The following is a 22,465-nucleotide window of genomic DNA, read 5'->3' on the forward strand; positions in this document are numbered from 1 at the left end:
AGCAAGAAGGAGGTCAGTGGGGTTGGAGGTGAACAGACAAGGGAGGCAGTAGGAAGGGTTGAGTGGGAGACACAGGCAGGGCCAGAACAGACAGGGCCCTGTAGGCTAGGGGTGGGGGACTTGGGGTTTTCTTCTAAGTCAGATTGAGAGGCCAGTGGCAAGCAAGAGAGTAACTTGATCTGATCTGCATTTTTAAAAGACACTCTGGTCTCTGAGTTGAGAACAGACTGTGGGGGTGAGGGGAGATCTCTTGGGGTGAGTGAGCATGGTGGTTTGAGACGAGTTGGTGGAGGGGGAGGTGCTGAGGAGTGGATGGGTTAGGATATATTTCAGGAGTAGAGTGGCTGGACTTGCTGATGGATTGGATGTAGGAGGTGAGAAAAAAAGATTCAAGGGTAACTCCCAGGTTTGGGGCTAAAGCAGCTGGACAAATAGTGATACCATTTACTGAGCTGGGGTGCACTGTGGGAAGGAAGGTTTGGGGGAACTCAGGATCTCTGTTTTGGCCATGTCAACTTTAAGATCCTATTAGACATCTAAGCAGAGGTGACTAGTAGGCACTTGTCTGGAGCTCAGTACAACAGTCAGGGCACGAGATATAAACGTGGAGGAGATCTGAGGTTTTACCTTGGGCCTTTGAACCTGCTCTTCCAACACTGCCCAACACTCCATCCTCATTCAGCTCAAACATCGCCTCAGTCGAAAGTCACCTCCTGCTTCCGTTCCAGGTGTGCTCTATCCCATAGCCCTGTTTTATTTCCTTTCCAACACTCATCACTACCAGAAGTTATCTTGTTCACTTACTTCTTCACATGCTTCTCTACTGTGCGAGACTGTAAGTAAGTTCCATGAGAGCAGGGCTTGTCTGTTTTTTGTTTACTGCTATATCTCTGGGGCCTAGAGCAGTGCCTGGCATATAGTAGATGCTCACTAAATCTTTGTGGACTGAATGAATAAGCACTTTACAATGTATCAGCTCCCTTCATCCTGACGACAACCCCATGAGAGTGGTAGTTGTAACCCCCGGTTTTCAGAGGAGGAAACTGAGGCTTTGGGAAAGTCCAAGTCCACACCCTTGGAGGTGGTGTAACTGGAACTCAATCCCACATCTATATGGCTCCGAAGCCCATGCTGTTAACCCTCCCTTGTGTGAGAAAGTGCCTTTGAGACAAGGCTTGGGTTGGAGGCCACCTCTGCCACATCTTTGCTCTGAGATCCTGGGTAAGTTCTTAAGCAGTTCTGACTCTCAATCTCCTCTTCTCTGAGTTGGGCATGTGAATCATCCCTTACTTACAGGATTGTTCCGAGGATGCCATGTGGGAACGCACGTGAAAGAGCTTTGTCCACCCTATCAGTGTGGACCTAAATAAGGGACTAATAACCTCTTTGGGCTTCAGTCTCCTTATCTGAATAATGGGTGGGAGCCGGGGAGAGTGTAGAGGGGATTAGATGATCTCTGATCGTCTTTCTAGCACTGACATTCTAAGAATCCTGGGTCTCCAAAGTTTGTAGAAATGAATGGAGTTTAAACGTTCCAACAGTGAGCATTGCGAACACAGGGTCCTCTACTTGGCCCATTGAAGCTTCAGCCCTGTGCATGTGGGAGGCCTCTTTGAAGTTTGAGGGAGGTAAATTGAGGACAAATCAAAGGAAGTCCTTCCTCACCCCAACTTAATGAGCTTATGGCTTTCATTACACACGGGAGTGGTCCAGGCAGGAAACAGGAATGGCTTTGGATGGAATGATAAATGCCAGAGGCTCCGACCAGAAGCTGGCAGTGCTGACCTCTAAGGTCAATGGGAGGGAAGTGGCCCCTTAGGGCCCAATCAGCGACTAGCCCTAGGCTTCCAGAGTGGTAGTTCTGGGTGGTGGGAATTCGGGGTGGGGAGGTCACCGAGACCATCTACCTGTATTCCCTCCTTTCAACTCCCTTCAATTAGCCCCTGGAGGGAGATTGGTGTGTAGAGAAGGGGCGGGAATTGCAGGAGAGGCAGTAGGATGCAGAGTTTCCAGCTCCCAACCTCCACCCACCTTCCCAGGAAGTCTCGGGCTGGCTGTGCCAACACTCACCAGCTGCTGTGGGGAATGTCTGGCATATGATCTCCTTTTCCTTCTGCCTCACAGCCCCCCACACACCTGGTGACATCGGTTGGAAGGAAGGACTCCATCCCTTCCATACACTGCAGGGCAGGACAAGATTGGTAGTTTGGTGGGGTTTGGCCCTGGTGCCCTCCTCTCCACCCTATCCAAGCCCCTCTATTTCTACTATCCCTGTCCTCCTGCTTCCAAAAGCCAGTCCTGCAGGGTCTTGCTCTCAGCTGGCTGTCAACTAAGGTGTTAGCTGTCAACTAAGGTGTTAGCTGCCAACTAAGGTGTTAACTGATATCTAAGGTGTTAGCTGATAACTAAGGTGTTAGATGACAACTAAGGTGTTAGTTGATAAGGCTTAACACCCCCCAAGGGGTATGTGCATTTTAATAGGAGATTATTGAAAAGAACTGGCCTTCAAGACTCAGATGATATATGCTATATTGGTGGAATTTCGGGCAATGGTGTTGATTAAGGGTGGAGGTGTGGGTAGTCCCTTCTAAATCATACCACTTCGGTAATCACTTATTCATAAGGTCACATGTGCACATGTGCGAGAGCACACACACACACACACACACACACACACACACACATGCACACATCTCTCTCGTTCTCACAGAAAGGTTCTGAATTGTGTGGATATAGGTTTATATTTTTAGGACAGGTAATAATAATAACAACAAACACTTATGTAACACTCCATAACAGGTACTGTTCTGAGCACTCTACGTATTTATACATACTTATTTCCTCTGCACAACAGCTTTCTGAGGTAGGTACTATTATTATTCTGATTCTACAGTTGAGTAGGCTCAGAGAGGTGATGTAACCTGCCGCCAGGCCACACACTAGTTATGAGTGTAGGTAGCGGGTGTGGCTCTGCATCCCAGCTCTTACTACCACACTGAATGGTTCTCACCTGGTATGCAGCGGGGTCCATCCACTGTAGGGTGGGCAGATCCTAGGGTGTGAGGTTGTGTGCTTGTTTACAGGTGTGCACCCCAAGTCTTTAACCCCTGAAAGATAGGGCTGGGGAGAGGCTTCTTTTTTTTTTTTTTTTAACATCTTGATTGGAGTATAATTGCTTTACAATGGTGTGTTTGTTAGTTTCTGCTTTATAACAAAGTGAATCAGTTATACATATACATATGTTCCCATATCTTCTTCCTCTTGCGTCTCCCTCCCTCCCACCCTCCCTATCCCACCCCTCTAGGTGGTCACAAAGCACAGAGCTGATCTCCCTGTGCTATGCGGCTGCTTCCCACTAGCTATCTATTTTACGTTTGGTAGTGTATATATGTCCATGCCACTCTCTCACTTCGTCACAGCTTACCCTTCCCCCTCCCCATATCCTCAAGTCCATTCTCTAGTAGGTCTGCATCTTTATTCCCGTCTTACCCCTAGGTTCTTCATGACCTTTTTTTTCCCCCCTTAGATTCCATATATATGTGTTCGCATACTGTACTTGTTTTTCTCTTTCTGACTTACTTCACTCTGAATGACAGACTCTAACTCCATCCACCTCACTACAAATAACTCCATTTCGTTTCTTTTTATGGCTGAGTAATATTCCATTCTTTGAATGGAGAAAATGTGCACATTCTGTGTTGGGGGTGTGCGTGTGGGTAGAGGCTCTGGGAGTGCATGTTGGTGCACTTACTGCCGAGTATGAGGGCTCCCTGCACTGGGGGAGGCACGGGCCGGCTACTAGGAGGGAGAGTGCAGACTGTGCAGGGCTGCGTGTGCGTATGTATTCTGAGCTCAACAGTCCCATGAGACAGTCCCACGGTCCTCTTTGCCCCACACCCAGCCCCTACTTTGTGACTCACCTTGTTGTCCGTTGGAATTGCCTCCGTCAGGAGGCTGGGCTCTACTAGAGTCTACTGCTGAACCACAAGAATCAGCCTCTGGCTGGCCAGGGAAGATGAACCCAGTGCCCAAATGAGGGCAGACAGAAGAAATGGATTGGAAGTTGAATAAAGGGCATGTGTGCAGGGAGGGTGGCAGGGGGAGAGTCTTGGTAGGGCTTTTGCCAAGTAGGAGCAAAGGTGGGAAGTGTGTGTGTGTGTGTGTGTGTGTGTGTGTGTGTGTGTGTGTGTTCCTCCTCTTTGGGGGACAGGAATCTTGGAAATGAGGTTTGCAAAGATGCTGCAGGCCCATAGGTCCTTTGCTATGGGCACTTTGCAGGTGGGAGAGACGTGATTGGATGAACCTTTTCACAAAAGTTGCCCAGATTATCAGTGTGAGCAGGGTGGGGTGGAGTGGACCAGAGGCTGCAGTAGCCCCGCCTGGGTGTGGCTGTGGGGAAGCTGGGAAGGGCTTAGGGTGGGGACAGCTAAAGAGACAGCTAATGTTGATAAGCCATAGGAGGGGGAGGAGCCTGCGGCCCCAGGTTCTGACTCTAGCTGGTGGGACAACCAACAGTGGGTTTTGGAGCCTGGAGGTCAGGAGAGAAGTCTGAGCTGGAGGTGAAGGTTCTAAAAAGTACTTTACATGTAACATTTTACTGCTTTTTCTCATTGCAAAAGTAATACATGCTTATTAAAGAAAATATGGCAAATGTGGACAAGCAAAAAGAAGACAGCAATAATTTCCAATATCTTTGTCAGAGATAACAAGTGTTAACATTTTGGTGTATTTTCTGTTTCTGGTCCTTTTTTTTCCCTGCATGTATTTACTGGTTTGGTTTTATAAACTGGTCTTTAAAGTGTACTGTAAACATTTTCTGATACTAAATTTAATCTATAAGTGCTTTTTGTTACAAAGCATTCAACACTGTAGGTAAACTAGAATTTGTATACTCAATCCCCTATTGTTGGATATTCAAGTTATTTAAAAAATATCCCTATTATACTTATTGTTGTAATGAATATCTTTGTGGCCAGTGAGACGGAGATTTGGAGGCTGTCAGCCCTATGCCTCTCCACCCCTTGGGTGTTTGGAACCCTGCCAGGGACAGGCTGTGGGGTCTTGGGCAAGTCCCTTTCTCTCTCTGGGGCCTGAATCTACCCATCTGCACAGTGGAGGAAATCAGACTTGGTGAAGTTCTTGGGTTTTCCCTGGCAATGTAAACACTGTCCTCACTGAGTGTTTGCTTTGCTTTCATTCTCTTTAGTGTCTTTCTCTGGCGTCCATCTCCTTCCCTCCCTAGACTCCCTATTTCCCTTTTTCATTTCCTCACTTCTGCCTGCCCCTCCTCTGGTCTGCTTCTCCTTGGTTCTCTTACTGGGTCAGTCAGACTGCTAGTGAGCTGTGGCCTTGACTGCAAGGTGGAGCGCTCCAGCAGAGATCTGCCATGGACACCAGGGCCTTGGGGCAGTTCTTGCTGCCCCAGAGGCTACAGTGATACTGGGCTTTCGTGGCACTGGCTGTCAGGTAACTGGGTGGGCAGGCAAGGCACTCCTGAAGTAAAAACTGAGGCTCTGGGAAGAGGCAGGGAAGGTTGAGGATTTCTTGACCTCATCCTGAAGGGGTGATCTTTCCTGAGAGAGAGTGGCACTATTCTGGGAAGAGCCATTGGATCAGAGTTTCTGGATACAAGTTTATGGCCAGGATCTCTGGACAGTTTCCAGGGGTCTGGGGACCAATTCTTTGAAATGAATTGCAAACGGGTGTGGATGTGTGTTTCTACAGTCCAGTTCTTCTATCAAGATGCTCAATAGTCACGTGACTTCAGGAAAAGATTAAGGAGCCTTGTCCTAGAGGTCTTTTTTTTTTTTTAATTTTATTTATTTATTTTATTTATGGCTGTGTTGGGTCTTCGTTTCTGTGCGAGGGCTTTCTCTAGTTGTGGCAAGCGGGGGCCACTCTTCATCGCGGTGCGCGGGCCTCTCACTATCGCGGCCTCTCTTGTTGCGGAGCACAGGCTCCAGACGCGCAGGCTCAGTAATTGTGGCCCACGGGCCCAGTTGCTCCGCGGCATGTGGGATCTTCCCAGACCAGGGCTCGAACCTGTGTCCCCTGCATTGGCAGGCAGATTCTCAACCACTGCACCACCAGGGAAGCCCCTGTCCTAGAGGTCTTTTTGTCCTTCCCCTTGTCTCCAGGCAGGACCCATTCTCCAGTCCCCAACCACACACACACACACACACACACACACTCACACACAAGTCCAGGCACTGTGGATTGACTCCAATGAAGTCACATCCCTGGGATGGTGACCTCAGTGTTGCCTAGGGAGGTGCTCCCTACACATTGGTCTTGGGAATCACTGTCTTTCTAGCCACCATTCAGTGCCCCTTCCAAAATCTTCTGTGATGAGCAGAACCTGCCCAGCCAGGAGGCCAGGAGGGGGGCATCTACATGAGAGGTAGCAAGGGCTGGAGCATCTGCTGCCTGGGGCCTCTGAAAGTGCCTGAGGATGCGAGTGTGTGGAGCAATGCAGAGCTGGATTGGAGAGGATTAGATAATTGACCTCATAATTGACCTAATTAGTGAGTGGCTGTGTGGAGAGCCCTTGGGGACGCTGGGCCTGCAGGTGGCACAAAGGCCAGGCAGAAACACATAGAGTCTATGAGAGCCAAAGCCTGGGTGTTCGCCAGCAAGCGGGGAGGGAGAGCATTGCAGGGAGAGGGCTGGATTTGGGGGCACCAAGCAGAGAAGGGCAGGGATAATGGGGGTCGCTGAAAGGACAGGGAGAGGGGCAGGAGAGACCCTGAGAGCAGAGGCACAGAGGCTGGGGGGTGCGGGATGAGGGGAAGGACTAAGATCTGGGCACACCAAGGGGTGAGGCACCGGGGCTATGGGGACAAGTAAGGGTAGAGGGTAAGGCCTGGGGACACAGAGGGAGGGTCAGAGGAGGAACAAGGAAGACCTAGAGGGCAGAAAGACAGAGGCTAGGGGGCCTGGAGAGGAAAAGGCAGTCATTGGGGAAACAAGAGCAGCAGCTGAGAGAAACTTGGGAGGGGAAGGGCAAGGCCTGGGGGCTCTCTGGAGTTCTGTCGGCCAGCAATGGAAGCAAAGAACGTGACTTCAGTGCCCATACCTGGGCAATGTGTGTGTGCTCGCGCCCACACACATGTGCATTTGTGTGTTTGGTCACTCTAATCCCATTTGGGGCTTCAAGAAATCTAATGGCATCTCGGTGGGAGGAGAAGGGGCTGGGTAGTATTGGGAATGAAGACTGGAACTCCTGGAGCTCAAAGCAAGCTTTGGGAAGAACTTGATCCTTGGGGCTTCTCCCCCAGGAGGCATTCTTTCAAGAAATGTTCATTGTGTGCTTACTAGATGCCAGAAAATGTCTTAGGAGCTGGGAGACATCAGTGATTAGCTCTGACAAAGATTTCATGGAGCTTACATTCTAGTGAGGGGAGACAGACAAATACTAAACATAATAAATGAGTAAATCATGCAGTGTGTTCGAATGTGATAAGTGCTGTGGAGAGGAAAAGGACCAGATTACAGAGAATAGGGAGTGCCAGGATGGGGTGGGCGGAGATCTGCAATTTTAGATAGAGTGGTCCTGGCAGGCCTCATTGAGAGGGTGACAGGAGGCTTATGAGCAAAAAACGAAGGAGAGGCAGTGAGCCTTGTTTATATCTGAGGGAAGAGTCCTCCGGGCAGAAGGAGCAGCAGGTGCAAAGGCCCTGAGGCAGGAGAAGGCCTGGTTGCTGGAGGACAAGCAGGGAGGCCTGTGTGGCTGGAGAGCAGTGAGCAAGAGGGTTAGGAGAAGAGGTCAGAGAAGTGATGGCGGGTGGGGGGGGCATATCTTGTCGTGTCGTGGTAAGGGCCATGGAAAGAATGGTGGCTTCTACTCTGAGTGAGGTGGGAGCCACTGCAGGGCTTGCAACAGAGGAATGACAGGATCTTAGTTTTAATGGACCCTCCCCTCACCCCAAACTGGTATATGGATACTAGGCTTTGGCAGGGTCAAGCTGGAGAGCAGTGAGGAGACTCTAGCAATCTTGGTGAGACACGAAGGGAGCTTAGCCAGGGTGGCAGTGGAGAGGCGGGTTTAAGGCCCCATCACTGCCAGCCTCCCGGGCTTGCCTGGCCCCGGCTATGGTTAGTCAGCGCAGAGTGAAGGGCCCTGTCTAAGAAGGGAGTATGAATCCAGGTCTGGAAGTTCCTGCCCATCAGGAATCTGGCATATTTGATGAAGATTTAGATCTAGGGATGCTCTGTTGGAAGCTGCGAGTCCTTGGCGTTTGGTGGGCAAGTAATTTATAGGAGAAATGGCATCCCCAGTCCTGTCCCCGGGGTGCTGGGAGTGTGGTTGAGGAAACCAAACACACACACTCACACATCAGCGAAGGAAGAGCCTTCAGATACACATTCAGATACGAAAGTCCATCGCCAAAGTGGCCATCATTGTACATGCACACAAGCTGAGATGCACACTCACGCCTACAGCAATGTGCACACATGGACACTGATGCATGGCTCACACCATCTTATACCTGCACATGCAGAGCCTTCACCATGGGCCACAGCCCACTCCCAGCCTCGTCTTCCACCAGCCTTTGCCTCTCCATCCCCATCCCAACCGAGCCACCTTCCTCAAAAAGGCTGTGTGTTTCACACCAGTCATTGTGCTTTTGCACACATTTCCTCTGCCTAGAGTGACCCTCTTCTTTTCTCTGACCTCCTTCAACAACAGTTGCTGGGCCCCCTGCTGCAGCACGGAGCTCATGAGACTGTCAGCACCCGTGCATTTCTCTCTCTCCTCTCCTGCGCTGGGGCCCCTGGGGCTTTGTCTGTCTTCTTTACCACTAGACCCCAAGATCAGTGCCTAGCACATACTAAGTGCTCAACCAGTTGTTGAATGAATGCAGAACTTTAAGGAGTAGAGGGTCTGAGGTGGGTTGCAGGGGAAGACAGACCAAAGGTAAGGTGGCCAGAGCAGTTCGGGCCCCCTTCTCTGAGGGGCAGCAGTGACGGCAACCGAGGGAGGTGTCTAGTGCCCCTGATGCAGCTCCACAAGCCCCAGAGGCTGGCCTCCCTCCCCCTCCAGGCTGTAATGAACTTCTTGGGGCTGGGGGTGCAGGGGTGTGGTGGAGAGGAAGGCACGGGGTGAAGGAGCAGATTAATTCTGGGGATTAATTGAAGGACTTGGCGGCCTGGCAGCACGTGCTTGGGGCAGAGACTCTAATGGCTTAATCAGATTACAGGCCTCGGCGCATGGTCAGTCCCAGCAGTGCCCAGCTCCCCCTCGAGAACATTCCCATTCCAGGGCTCTCCAGGATGGAGCCCACACCCTTTGGTTAGGACCCACTCTGAAACCTGGCACCTTGAGTCTCCACTGTGGGGACCCCCTACCTGTCCGGGTTAGCCAGGTCCAGGCCCACAAAGTGAGCTGATGGGAAGGGCATGGATTTGCAGTTGAGACAGCACTTCTTAGCTGTGTAACCTCAGGTAAGTTATCTAACCTCTCTGAGCCCGAGTGTTCAGGCTCCTGTCTATGGCCTCCCTTTTCCCCTCCATCTTAGCCCAAGTCTCTTCCCCAGCCTGTCTATTGAGCTTAGAAGGATTGCCGTGATGCTGAAAAGAATCTTGGGAGAGGACCTAAAGTGTCTGGGGCAGTAGCCAATACTGGTCAGAGGCCAACTGCCCACCTGATGGTTTTGTGAAAGGGGATAGTAACTCCTCCCTTGAGGCACTGACGTGAGGATTAGACAAAATGTAAGTGAAAGCGCTTTGCAAGTGTTCCTTATTGATGGTAGGGTCCATCATCCCTTTGCTCCCAGTGGTCCAGTCCAACTAAGGGCAGAAGTGGAGAATACAGAAGGGGCAAGAATTGATAACAATCATAATCAGCAGCCATTCCAACAACCAACCCGTGTGTGGCACTTTAAAACCGAAGCAGTGCTTTCTTGTCCATGATCTTATTTAATGCCTAGGATAGCCCTCGGAGGGCTATCTGGGGCCTTGGGGGATTGACAGCCTTCATGTGAAAGACAAGAAAGCAAGCAAGTCCAAGAGAAGAGATGATTTGCCTCAGCCAGTGGCCAGAGCTGGATCCACAAAGGGAATCCTGTCCACACACATGCTGGTAGAATGGTCAGGTACCGATAAGCTGGGGGCCTCCAACCTGAGGCCCTGGACCCGACAGTCTGCGGGTGGGAGCCCTTGGCCTTGCTACCTCTCCTTCTGTGCCCAGCAGAGTGGGGCTGAGGCCCTGGGCTTCAGTTAAGGTGAGAAGCCCCTCTGACTTGGGGGAGCCCCATGGTTCTGAGGCCTGGGGAACCTCAGATCCCAGGGTAGGGGCTGGTCAGGGTGGGAGTGGCTGGAGAGGTTGCCTGTATAGGCCTCCCCGCGAGAAAGCCTCTGGCTGTCCTGGGAGTCGCGAGGCCCACTAGGGCATAGATGGAGGTGCTGTTTGGGAGCAGGCTGGCTTCCGGCCTCCCCTCCTCTTTCCCCCAGTAGTTTATTAGGAGTAATTTGTTAAGCTGTTCCAACTTGTCAGCAGCCACTTCAATGCCTCTGCCTCCCGCTTGCTTTTTTGGGGGGGATGTCCAAAAGTGTCAGGAGTTGAGGGACAAGCTAGACAGGTGGAGGTCGTCTGAGAAACAGGGGGTGCCCAGGCCTCTCTCCACCTTGAAGCCTTACCTCCATAGGGTGTCACATCTGAAGGGAAGAGAGATGGCCTAATTCGTCCCCTGCCCTCACACCCCTGCCCCTTCCAGTTTGCTCCAGTCTCAGGGAAAAGAGAGAGGTATCCAGGGAGGAATTAGCGGTTGGGGTGGGCTTGGGCAGTCAGGGTGACCTCTGGTGGTTAGGGGTAGAGCCTGGGCCTGGAAAGGAGGTGGAGACCAAAGCCAAAGGTGGCTGAGGGGGGGCCCAGCTGTTCTGTGGCACTCGGCCTCAGGTGGGATGTCAAGAACCTGCATGAAGGGGACACTAGATAGGGTCACATGGTGCCAGGCACTGAGCTCTAGGTTTCACTCACTGGAATTAACTCATGTTATCCTCGTAACCTTGTCATTTTATAGGTGGGGAAACTGGGGCTCAGAGAGGTAAAGTGACTTGCCCAAAGTCACACAGCTCGAAAGTGAAAGGGCTAAATTTGAACATAGAGGGACTTCCCTGGTGGTCCAGTGGTTAAGACTCTGCACTTCCAATGCAGGGGGCTAGGGTTCGATCCCTGGTCAGGGAGCTAGATCCTGCATGCCACAACTGAAAAAAAAAAAAAAAAAGATCCTGCATGCCGCAACTAAGCATCCTGCATGCTGCAACTGAAGATCCCGCATGCGGCAACGAAGATCCCATGTGTCATGACTAAGACCCGGTGCAGCCAAATACATAAATATTAAAAAAGAAAATTGAACATAGAACTGGCCAACCACATGGCCTTTAGAGTACCTAGGACTACTTTGAATGAAAAAAAGAAATAAGAAGCCCAGTCGGGTGGGCCTGAGAGTAGCTCACCAGCTCGCCAGGGCTCTGGCTGATCTGGGCTTTGGTTTCCCACCCCTGTGAGAAGCAGGAGCTGGACTGAGGGATCCTGGTGGGTCCTGCCAGCTCTGATGGTCAAGGATTTCCCAGATCTGTCTTTTACTCCTTGCCACGGCCAGTCTGCCAGCCAGTCGGGGCCAGGGGCGGAAGGCAAGCCTGGAAGAGCTTGAGCCACCCTGTGGTGAGGGAGGCGTGGGGGGGGGTGCATTTCTCCTGAGAGAGCAGGCCCATAGCACCCGACCAGGTGCGTCTTTGAGCAAGATTTGGCAAGAGGAGACAGGCCTAAGGTGAGCTTTGGCTCTTAATCACTGCTCGCCTCCCTCCTGCGCTCCCTGCCACCCTCCAGGGAGCTGGGCACCATGGGGGGCTGGGAATGGGAAGGGCCTGCATGCCACATCCCCTCACCCTGGCCCTGCTCCATGGACTCTGGGGGAAGCTCATTAGCTCGGGGGGCACCCTGGCCCTCCCCTCACAGCTTGTCACACAATTAGCCACCCTCTCTGTACAAGTTGATGTGTAATTATTGGGTCTTGGCGGGCTTGGGGCCATGTAATTAGCCTGCCCCAGCCTCCAACCAGCTCTCAAGGTCATTATAGGCCCACTGGGGGTGGGCAGCCCGGCAAAGCATCTGCATGACAATGCACGTATTATGGTGCCTCTGCCCGCACCCAGGGCAGAGGGGCAGCTGGTGGCACTGTGCAGCCCGGCTCCTGGGCACATGCCCCTACCCCAACTGCCTGCTCAGAAGCACCTCCAACCTAGCTAGTCAGTCATAGATTACAAACCCTTTCCCATCCAATCTCTTCTGGAGGCCTCATTGCAGCCCTGGCAGTAGGGATTCTGCTTAACCCCATTTCACAGATGAGACAACTGAGGCTTAGAGAGGGTCCAGGACTCCCCTAAGGTCACTCAGCTCACAAGTGGTGGAGCCAAGATCGGCACTCAGCTCTGTCTCACTCATTCACTTTCTCCCCCGGGGAGGCCTGGGGGAAGCCTGACTTGCTCCTGAGGGTAAGTGCTTGATGCTGAGCCAGAGGCTGCCCCAAAGAGACTTGCTCTCTCCCAGGGACCCCTGGGTGGTCTTTTTCCCCCATCCCTGAAGCCCTCTGCCGGCCTGCTCCTGAGCCACTGCCAGGCTCTTCCTGGACCCTCCTTCAGGAGCTCTCAGAATTTTCCCCCAAGCCAGCAAGAAGGCAACTTTCCTAAGCATTGGCCTTCCAAGGGAAGAGCTGCCAAGACCCTCTTGATACCTCTGACTGTCTGGAAATGTCTCTTCTATCTGTAGCCAGCTGCATCCTTGGTGGGCATCCCCAATTTCACAAGGATATTCCTTCACTGAGACGCTGTTTCCTGTGCCCCTTCCGACGTCCTTCTCCCTGCCTTGAACGATTTTTCACCATCTCCCAGGCTAACCTGCTGTCTAGGAGCCTGGACTGCGCTGCCCTCCATTAGGACCCTCTGTCCAGTTGGTGGTGGTGAGGAGGGAGGTGGCTAGGGCTCCTGGATGCTTAGGCCACTGTCTCTGCTTTACAGGGGTCTTAGGGAACATTTACCATGGACCTTGGCAGGTCAATACCATGTTATTCTGGCCATTTATAGCTGTTCCATCTTGAGCAGTTTCCCTAACCTCTCTGAGCTGCGCAGGAGTTGTACAAACTGAATGGCATAACTGGAAAGTGCCTGGCTCTGCTAGCTCAGGGCACAAAGTGAGAAAGTGAGTTCCCTTTCCAGTTCCCAGCAGCTCTTGGCCCCTGAAGCCAATCCCAGCTTCCATTTCTCCCAGGGCCCCAAACAAAGTCCCCACAGAGCCCCAGTGTTCTGCACTTTGCCCCCTCCCCAGCTGCCTGCCCCTAGTGACCCCCAGACACCTTCTAACTCCCCCTGCACCCTTTCCCCATTTTGAAGGCTGCATTATCCTGGCTGCAGGGAAATTAGTTGTTCCCTTGAAACCCCCTGCCCCGCCCTCCCTGCCCCCCTTCCCAGGGCTGGTGACAAGTATGTGGGACTTAATTGGCTGGCATGAAAGGCAGCACTGACATTAATTGGCTACATTTGGCAGGCAGGCCCCAGCCTCCCCCCTTCTCTCTCCAAACCCCTACCGCTTCCCAGGAACCTTATCAATCCCACCACGGGGACCAAGAGCTTCGAGGCCCCTGCCAATTAGGCACTTTTTGCTCCTTTTCTTCCCCTGATGGGGTTTCGTTAGAATTTATGACACTCTATAGGGCTGGGGGTGAGGGGGGTGGGAAGCAGGAGATGGGAAGGCTGAGGGAGGCCCATTCCTATGGAGAACAGGCTGGGAGAGGGGAGGGGTGCAGATGTGAAAAGGACACTTTGGGATTAGGCCCTGAAGCTGGAGGGGAAGGGGGGTCTGTGATGCAGGATGGAGGGCTTAGAGGAAGGGGGAGGAGGGCTTTGGCCAGGCCAAGAAGACTGATTTAATAGGCACTGCGTGCACACTTGGAGGTAGGTTTGAGAAAGTTTGAGGCAATCGGTAACATGGCTATAAGACAGAGCCGGAAGGCCCAAGACCTGGCTTTTCTTCCCCGCAATCCCTGTGCACCCTTAGGTTAGTCACTGAGCATTTTGGGGATGTGAAGGGATAGGGCAGGATCCATGGTCCCCATCCCAAGCCAGCATCCGTGAAGAGGAGAGCTGGAGAGGCATCTGAGAGTCAGCTGCAGCACTTCAGGAAGCCTGTCCCGGGTCTGAGCTGTCATTCCTATGGCAGCTCGGTGTGCTCTTGGCCAATCTCATGCTGGCCAGAAGCTTCGATTGGCAGCCCAGGATGTCTGTATGATAAAACTAGGAAGACAAATAAATTGTTACGCCCCCAATTCTGAGTGTTTGGGAGAATGAATCTTTCAAAGCCTGAAGAAGCTGGTGAAAGAGATTCCCAGTGATGCTAATGGGAGATTCACTGGCCTGGATGGGCTGGCACAGGTGGGAGAGGAGGTGGGGACCAGGTTATCACTCCCTGAAACCACCCTTGCAGCCAACTTTTGTGTCCTGGTGGGGATGGAATGGGAACTGTTCAGCTGATTCACGGCTCCCAAGTACATCTGAATACAGGTGTGCTCTTTTGAAAAAGGAAGGCCTTGGGCATTTCGGATCTATGCTAGCATTTTGGTGTTGACTAGTGGGTCAGACACTATTCTTATAGGCCCACAGCAGTCTGGAGAGGGAACACCAAACTCCAACCCTTATTGCTGCTCTGTTTTAACAACTTTCATCTAGGAGAAGAGATGGAAATAGGACCTGTGTCCCCAAGGTTTTCAGTTCCATTACTGGGGTTTTTGGGTCCCTCAGGACTAATTGTGGGTTTTGTCTGATGGTTTCACTGGACCCCATGTGACTTGGCAGGACTGGGCAGTGGGTGGTGGCCCTGAGAAATCTTGGCAGGCTCCTTTCAGACGCATCTTGAACACAACTCACCTCTCACGTCTGCCCCTTTGTCTCCTTGAACAGATGTCTCCCATTGCCCAAACTCATCTCTGTTTCTACTGAGTGGTGCTATTACTGTGATAAGGACTACTATTAGATAATTATAGTAACCATGATTTTTGAGAGCACACTAGGTCCCAGGCATTATTCTAAGCATCTTGTTTATATTAACTCATTTAGTTCTCATAACAGCTCTATAAGGTGGAAACTATTATTATTCCCATTTTACAGATTAAGAAACCAAGGCTGAGGATAGAAAGTTCATTCGTCCTGGGTCATACAGCTAAGAAGAGGTAGAACTGGGCTTCACGTGCAGGTCAATGTGACTTGGAATCCTTGGCCTCTTTGCCTTTGGGAGGGCTGGGGGTACTTCTCATGGTGCAGGGGAGCAAGCTGCTGGTGTGGGAGGCTGCTGATTGGAATGTCCATGGGGAACCCGTGCCCTTCCTTTGTTCCTTGATTCAGTGACATTGATGCCTCTCCAGGCCCTTGGACCCTCTTTATTCTGGTGTGACATCTGGTACCCCATCTACGAATCCTGACTCCCCTTTGATGATGACTTGTATTCCATCTAAGAAAGTTGAATCTCCTCTGCAGATCCTGGGGCGAAGTGAGAGACAGCCAGCAGAACACACACTTGGCCACAACCTTACGCCCCAAAGCTCAGGGACGGAGACTTCAGTGGCCACCAGGGTTGGGTTTTAAGAACTTTAGAGGCTTTAAGCTCTGAACAGACTGCACACCCCCTGCCCCCCACTGTCCATATATAATTAAAATTTAAAACAATACTAGCCCATAAAGTACGTGTAAGGAAGTCCAACAAAGTTTTGATTTTTCCCAAGATACTACTTTGATGCTTGAAAAAATATATCAAGTTATTTCAAAATTTTTTGCTTTCTCTCTCGTGCGTGCACACGGATGAGCCCACACCACCGTTAGTGCCTTAAATGCAGGCTGCCCGCCATTCCTGGAATCAAGCCCTGTTGCCCTTAGTGTTGTTCTCACCTTGCCAGCAAAGCTCTCCATTGTCACCTCCTCTCTGATACTGCCTTTTGGCTGAACTTCTGACTGTGAGCCCTGCACTCCCCTCCCCGGGTCTGTTTGCCTCTGCTAACCTGCCAGCCTCTCAGTTGGGAAGGGCAGGTAATGAACTAAGTGTCAAGCACTCCTCTGAGCCTAGCTACCCAAAGTGTGGTCGGAGGAGCAGCAGCAGCAGCACCTGGGAGCTTCTTAGAAATACAGAGTCCCAGGCTCCACCCCAGATCCGCTCAATCAGAATTCACGGCTGCACAGCTTCCCCAGGTGCTCTGTCTGCACATCACATTTGCTGTTCTAAGGCAGTGACACTCAAAGTGTGCTCCCCGGACCAGCAACATCAGCAGTGCCGGAACTTGTTAGGAATACAAATTCTTAGGCCCCACCCTGGTTCTACTTAAATCACAAACTCTAGGGGTAGGGCCAGCAATCTGTGTTTCCATAAGTCAGATTGGATGGAGCCAGCTGCCTCCATCTTTCCTCCAGGTGGTTCCGATAGGCTCTAGAGTTTGAGAAGCACTGTTGCTCTAAGATACACGAAGCAGGAAGCTCTTGCAGAAAAGTCTCAGGCCCTTGAATTGCCCCAACCCCTGCAAAGATAGGTACCTGGCGGGCTGCAGCATCTAAAAGGGATCCTGCATTGTACTGGTGATTACGCATCTGGGATAGTCTCTGGGAAATGGTGCTAGGTGTTTGGGAGATTTCAGGAGGCTGTCATTTACTGAGCACTTACTAAGGGCTGGGGATGGCCAGACACAACTATAGGCATTTCTTCATCTAATCTATAGACTGTCCTGTGGGCTAAGAGTTAGTCCACCACCTCCTTTAAAGATGAGGAATCTGAGGCTCAGAGAGGTCAAGTGAGGTATGGAGGGTTTGCACCCAGATCTGTCCGAATCCAAGTCTAATGCCTTTTCCATAGAACCTCTGTTGCCCAGACTCTAGTGTTCTAGAAACATTAAGAGCGCTTACTGTGTGCCAGATACCATTCTAACTGCTTTACCGATATTAAGTCATTTAATCCCACAACACCTCATTTTACAGATGAGGAACAGAGAGGTTAACTTACCTGTCCAAGGTCTCACAGCTAGTAAGTGGTAGAGCCGGGATTCCCACCCGGGTGGAGTGGTGCCAGAGGCCTTGCCTAAAAACCAGAGTTAATTTGCTGTGCCTTTATAAGCCAAGTACAGGTCATGCAATGGGAACAAAAGAGGGAGTTTGTTGGCCTTGACAGGTTTATTGAGGTGGTTTATGTTTGATTTCCCCAATTTCCAGCTCAGCTGTTTTACTCACATCCCCTCCCTCCTGGGCAGGATCAGTCTGGGGCTGCAGGCCCCTCCCTGCTCAGTCTAGGGCTCTCCCACTGCATTCTCTAGGTCCCTGAGGGTCCCCTGTAGAAATGCCCCCCAGCTCAGGCTCGTCTGCTGGGCTTCCTGCCCAGCATCCAGTTGGCCAGCCTGAGGTCCCAACTAGCCAGAAAGGCAAGAAATCGGAATCATATGGGTCCTGGTGTCCCTAGGGAACAGGGTTAGATGGCAGCCAGTTGGATGCCTCCTCTTGATCCTGCCATGCTTCCCTCTCCCCGCATTCTGGTTTCCCACCCCTTCCTCCAGTGGACTCCTACCTGCCCAGGAGCAGCATGTTTCTAGGTTGGTACAGGTCCTTAACGGCCAGCTTCCTGTCCTGACAAGTGGGAAGATGGGCCGCTGGACAGCCAGACAGACTAATGGGTCCGCTGGCCTTCATCAGAGTGCCTCAGGGCCACAGCCCTCCTCCCAGCGGTAATGAGATGCTTCCAACTGATATCTCTGCAGTGACTAAAGGTTTACAAAAACTTATCAGAGCATTCTCTCAGTTAATTGTCATAACCATCTTGTGAGGAAAGCAATCTTACCCTGGTTTTTCAGGTGAGGAAACTGATGAAGTGCAGAGAACAAAGCAGCTGAATAGAACTTACACAGGCCTGCTTACTGCCCTGGGCCAATATGGTGCTCTGTCTACACCACCAAACACCTGACCTCAATTCTGTTCCGGAGATATTAGGGCCAACTTCTTTTTTTTTTTTTTTTTTTTTTAAAGGCTACATTTTATAGCTACTTTATTTATTTATTTATTTATTTTTGGCTGTGTTGGGTCTTCGGTTCGTGTGAGGGCTTTCTCCGGTTACGGCAAGTGGGGGCCACTCTTCATTGCGGTGCGGGGACCGCTCTTCATCGCGGTGCGCGGGCCTTTCACCATCGCGGCCCCTCCCGTTGCGGGGCACAGGCTCCAGACGCGCAGGCTCAGTAGTTGTGGCTCACGGGCCCAGCCGCTCCGTGGCATGTGGGATCCTCCCAGACCAGGGCTCGAACCCGTGTCCCCTGCATTAGCAGGCAGATTCTCAACCACTGCGCCACCAGGGAAGCCCCCAACTTCTTGACAAGTGAAGTGGAGTGGCTGGTTGAGCTGAGAAACCTCCAGGAAGAGGCAGGAGGCTTGCCACACTTTGTGCTGATCAGCCTCAGGGACCCAGACAGCCTTACTCTCTGTTGCCTCTTGCATATGGTTCTGCTGGGAGGAGTAGAGGGTGGACCAGCTGCTGTGGCCATGCTCCCAGAGGCCAGTCTCATCTCCCTGGCTGCCCCATTCCCTGACCCCGGGTCCTGCCACCTGTGATGACTATTCCAAGGACAAAGGGCTCTCTCAGGTATCGCCCAGTCACTTGTCCTTCTCTCCAGGTCTGATCTTACCCCATCAACACCCTGAGTGCTCTCCATGGAAACCGTGCTATTGGCCACAAAGCCACCTGCCTCCATCTTTCCTCCCAAAACATCCCCCCTTTACCCTCAGATCAGAACTGAAACCTGTGTCTGCCTTCAGCAACTCTCTCCGGTGAACGCCCTGCTTTTTCCTTTGCCCAGCTTGGCTTCTAGAAGCAGTAGGGAGACTGCTGTAGTCCAGGTTTGCAATTGCTGTTTATGGCCCAGGGCTCCCATGCCTACTTCCAATACCCGCTCTTCCACAGAAAGCCATGCTATTGACCAGAAACCCCTCTCCCCTTTCTCAGCCCCACTGCCCACCAGAAAATATTGGCTGGCCATCAGTTCCCACAGCACCAGGCCCCTGGCCTTTCTCTCCACCCTGGCTACTGCTGCCTTCTCCACTGCCTTCAGCATCTTCATGGACATCCCCTCAGCCCAACCCCCAGCCATCCTACAATGCTCATGACCTCATCTACACATCCTCCCTATAGAAGCTTCCCACTGACTTGGCTACATCTTGAGCCTTGTCATTACTTGGGAGGACTTCAGGCCCAAGATTTCCAATCCTCCACTCCTCTACTCCCACCCCTCAGATGACTGGCTCCTTCATTCCTCCTAAACCTGGTCTTGGTTCCAGTGCTTGGCACTGGGCTAAGTAACCATTTGTTGGATTAATGAAAAAAATGAACTGGTCCCCCCACTCCTGAGCATTTCAGTCTCTCATTGCCATTCCCTACCCTGTTCTACCAGCCCTCAGTCCTCTTCAGGCCTCCCTCACCTCCCTGCGTTGTCTACTCTAGACCCTGATGCCAGCCATGACCTTCATGGCTTAAAGCCATTCAAGCTCTGCACACCCTCTGCTGGTTCTGCTGCTGTCCCCAGCCCTGGTCGGTTAGCTCCTAGCACTTGCAAGCTTTCCAGCCTCAACAGGAGGCCCTTGCTGATACTGATGTTCCACAGTCCTTTAACTCATCCCATGGGGACTGCCATTCCCATCTTCCACTTTTATTACATTTCAGCCTCACGGCTACACCCCTCCTAATATTTGGCTTCCAATTTTGCTAAGACAAAGGCTGTCCATCTCAGAAATTTTCTGTATGTCCTCCGTCCTCCTTCTCCCTCCCTCCTTCCCTCTCTCCCTCCCTCCCTCTCTTTCTCCCTCTCCCTTCTGTCTCCTAGGAAGACAAGTCTATCCTCTGCTCCATACCTAACCTCTAACTCCATCAATTATTCTCTTTATCTTATATCTCTATCTCTCCCCCTCGTTTGAGTGCTATTTCCTCCTCAGCCTACAAGGATTTTCAGCTCTCTCCCATCCTTCAAAGAAACCCTCCCTTGACCCTGCCTCCCTCTTAAGCTATCATCTTCTCTCTTGCCTGCCCTTCTCAGCCAAACTTCTTGGAAGCATTGTCTCCCCTCATTACCTCTGCATCCTCACCTCCCACTCTCTCCTCAGTCTACTGCATTATGGTCCTCTGTCCCTCTTGCCTGAAATTGCTCTTTAAAGATCACCAATGGCTTCCTTGTCACCAAATCGAGTGGCCTTTTTCCATCCTCACATCTGACCGTACCACGCGTCCCTTCCTGCCTGCCATTCTCTCTTCCCTTGGCTTTGGAGACACCGAATGGCTTCAGGTATCTTGCATCTTGCAGCTCCTTTACTCTCTACTCTTGCCATACATAGGCCAGTTTTGCTCTACTTTTGTCTTTGTCTTCTTCTCTCTCTACGCTTTCTCCAGAGCAGTCATGTCCATCCTCCTGCTTCCAGCCATTCTCATCACATCCCATTATTTATCACTAGCCCTGATCATTCATTCAGTTCCAGACTCAATTCAAGCCCCAAGGTACCTACTGGGCATGTTCATTTTATGTCAGACAGGGACTTCAAACTCAATGCCTCAAGCTGAAGGTATCATCTTTTCCTCCAAACCGGTCTTTCTTCTTATTGTCCAGTTTCATAAATGGCACAACCATCCACTCAGTTAATAAAGCCAGAAACCTGGGAGTCATCACTGCCTCCTTCCTTCCTCTCAGCCCCCACATCCAATCCATCACCAAGTTTTATCATGTCTACTTCCTCAATATCTCTCCAGTTTGTCCCCTTCTTTCCAGGTCCATTTTCTGTTTTGCTTCATTTATCCATTCATTCAGCAGTCATTGAATTCTCTGTGACAGTCACTGTGCCAGATTCTGGGGAAACCATGGTGAACAAGACAGTCGAGGTGTCTGCCCTCATGACACATTCATTCTAGTGAGGGAAACAGGTAGTGAAGAAACAAATGAATAAATACATAAGGAGCTAGGGAGGCAGTAAATGCATGGCTGTGATAGAGAACAACAGGGCGACCTATTTTAGGTATGCTGTTCAGAGAAAGCCTTTTTTTTTAAAATTATTTGCTTTATTTTTTTTTTAATTTTATTTATTTATGGCTGTGTTGGGTCTTCGTTTCTGTGCGAGGGCTTTCTCTAGTTGCGGCAAGTGGGGGCCACTCTTCATCGCGGTGCACGAGCCTCTTACTATCGCAGCCTCTCTTGTTGCGGAGCACAGGCTCCAGACGCGCAGGCTCAGTAGTTGTGGTTCACGGGCCTAGTCGCTCCGCGGCATGTGGGATCTTCCCAGACCAGGGCTCGAACCCGTGTCCCCTGCATTGGCAGGCAGATTCTCAACCACTGCGCCACCAGGGAAGCCCCAGAGAAAGCCTTTTTTCTTTTCTTTTTTTTTTTAAATAAGGGTGTTATTATTTTTTTTTTAAATGAGAACCTCATTCTTTTTTTCTTTTTTTTTTAGTTAATTAATTAATTAATTTTTTAAATTTTTTGGCTGTGTTGGGTCTTCGTTTCTATGCGAGGGCTTTCTCTAGTTGCGGCGAGCAGGGGCCACTCTTCATCGCGGTGCACGGGCCTCTCACTATCGCGGCCTCTCTTGTTGCGGAGCACAAGCTCCAGACGCGCAGGCTCAGTAGTTGTGGCTCACGGGCCCAGTTGCTCCGCGGCATGTGGGATCTTCCCAGACCAGGGCTCGAACCCGTGTCCCCTGCATTGGCAGGCAGATTCTCAACCACTGCGCCACCAGGGAAGCCCGAGAAAGCCTTTTTAAGGAGGCCTTATTTAAGCTGAGACCTGAAGGCTGACAAAGAGCCAGCAATGTGAAGAGCCAAGAAGTCAACTTTTCAGGCAGAGGAACCAACAACTGCAAAGATCCGGAGGCCAGAAAGAGCTCAAGTGTGTTATGGAGCAGAAAAGATGCCACTGTGGCTGAAGTGAAGAGAAAGAGGGGGTCAATGGGACAAGATGTGGTCAGAGGGGGAGGCAGGGACCACACCTTGTGGGGCACTGTAAACCAGAGAAAGAAGCTTACATTTGACTCCGAGTACAATCCAAAACCACCGCAAGGTTTTAAGTTAGGGAGAGGTGTAGTCTCATAACGCATTTGGAAGAACAATGACTTGGCCACTGTGAGGAGCCTAGACGGCCACAGGCTAAGAGAGGGAGCAAGAGAGCAGAGAGGAGGCCTATGCAGCTGTCCGTGAGAGAGAAATGGTGATGGTGGGGCAGGCGGAGAGACGTGGATGGAGGAGATAATCTGTCGATAGATTGAACGTGGGGAGTGAGGGGAAGGAAAGAACCAAGGACGACTCCTGGGGTTTGGGCCTGAGCAGCTAGTAAATGGTGCCGTTTACTAAGATGGGAAGACTGGGGGAGGAACAGGCTTCCTGCTGAATTCAGAGTTTTCCTTTGCACATGTTTAATTTGGATTTTTC

This window comes from Balaenoptera acutorostrata, chromosome X, assembly GCF_949987535.1.
Source record: "Balaenoptera acutorostrata chromosome X, mBalAcu1.1, whole genome shotgun sequence".
Classification (NCBI taxonomy): Eukaryota; Metazoa; Chordata; class Mammalia; order Artiodactyla; family Balaenopteridae; genus Balaenoptera; species Balaenoptera acutorostrata.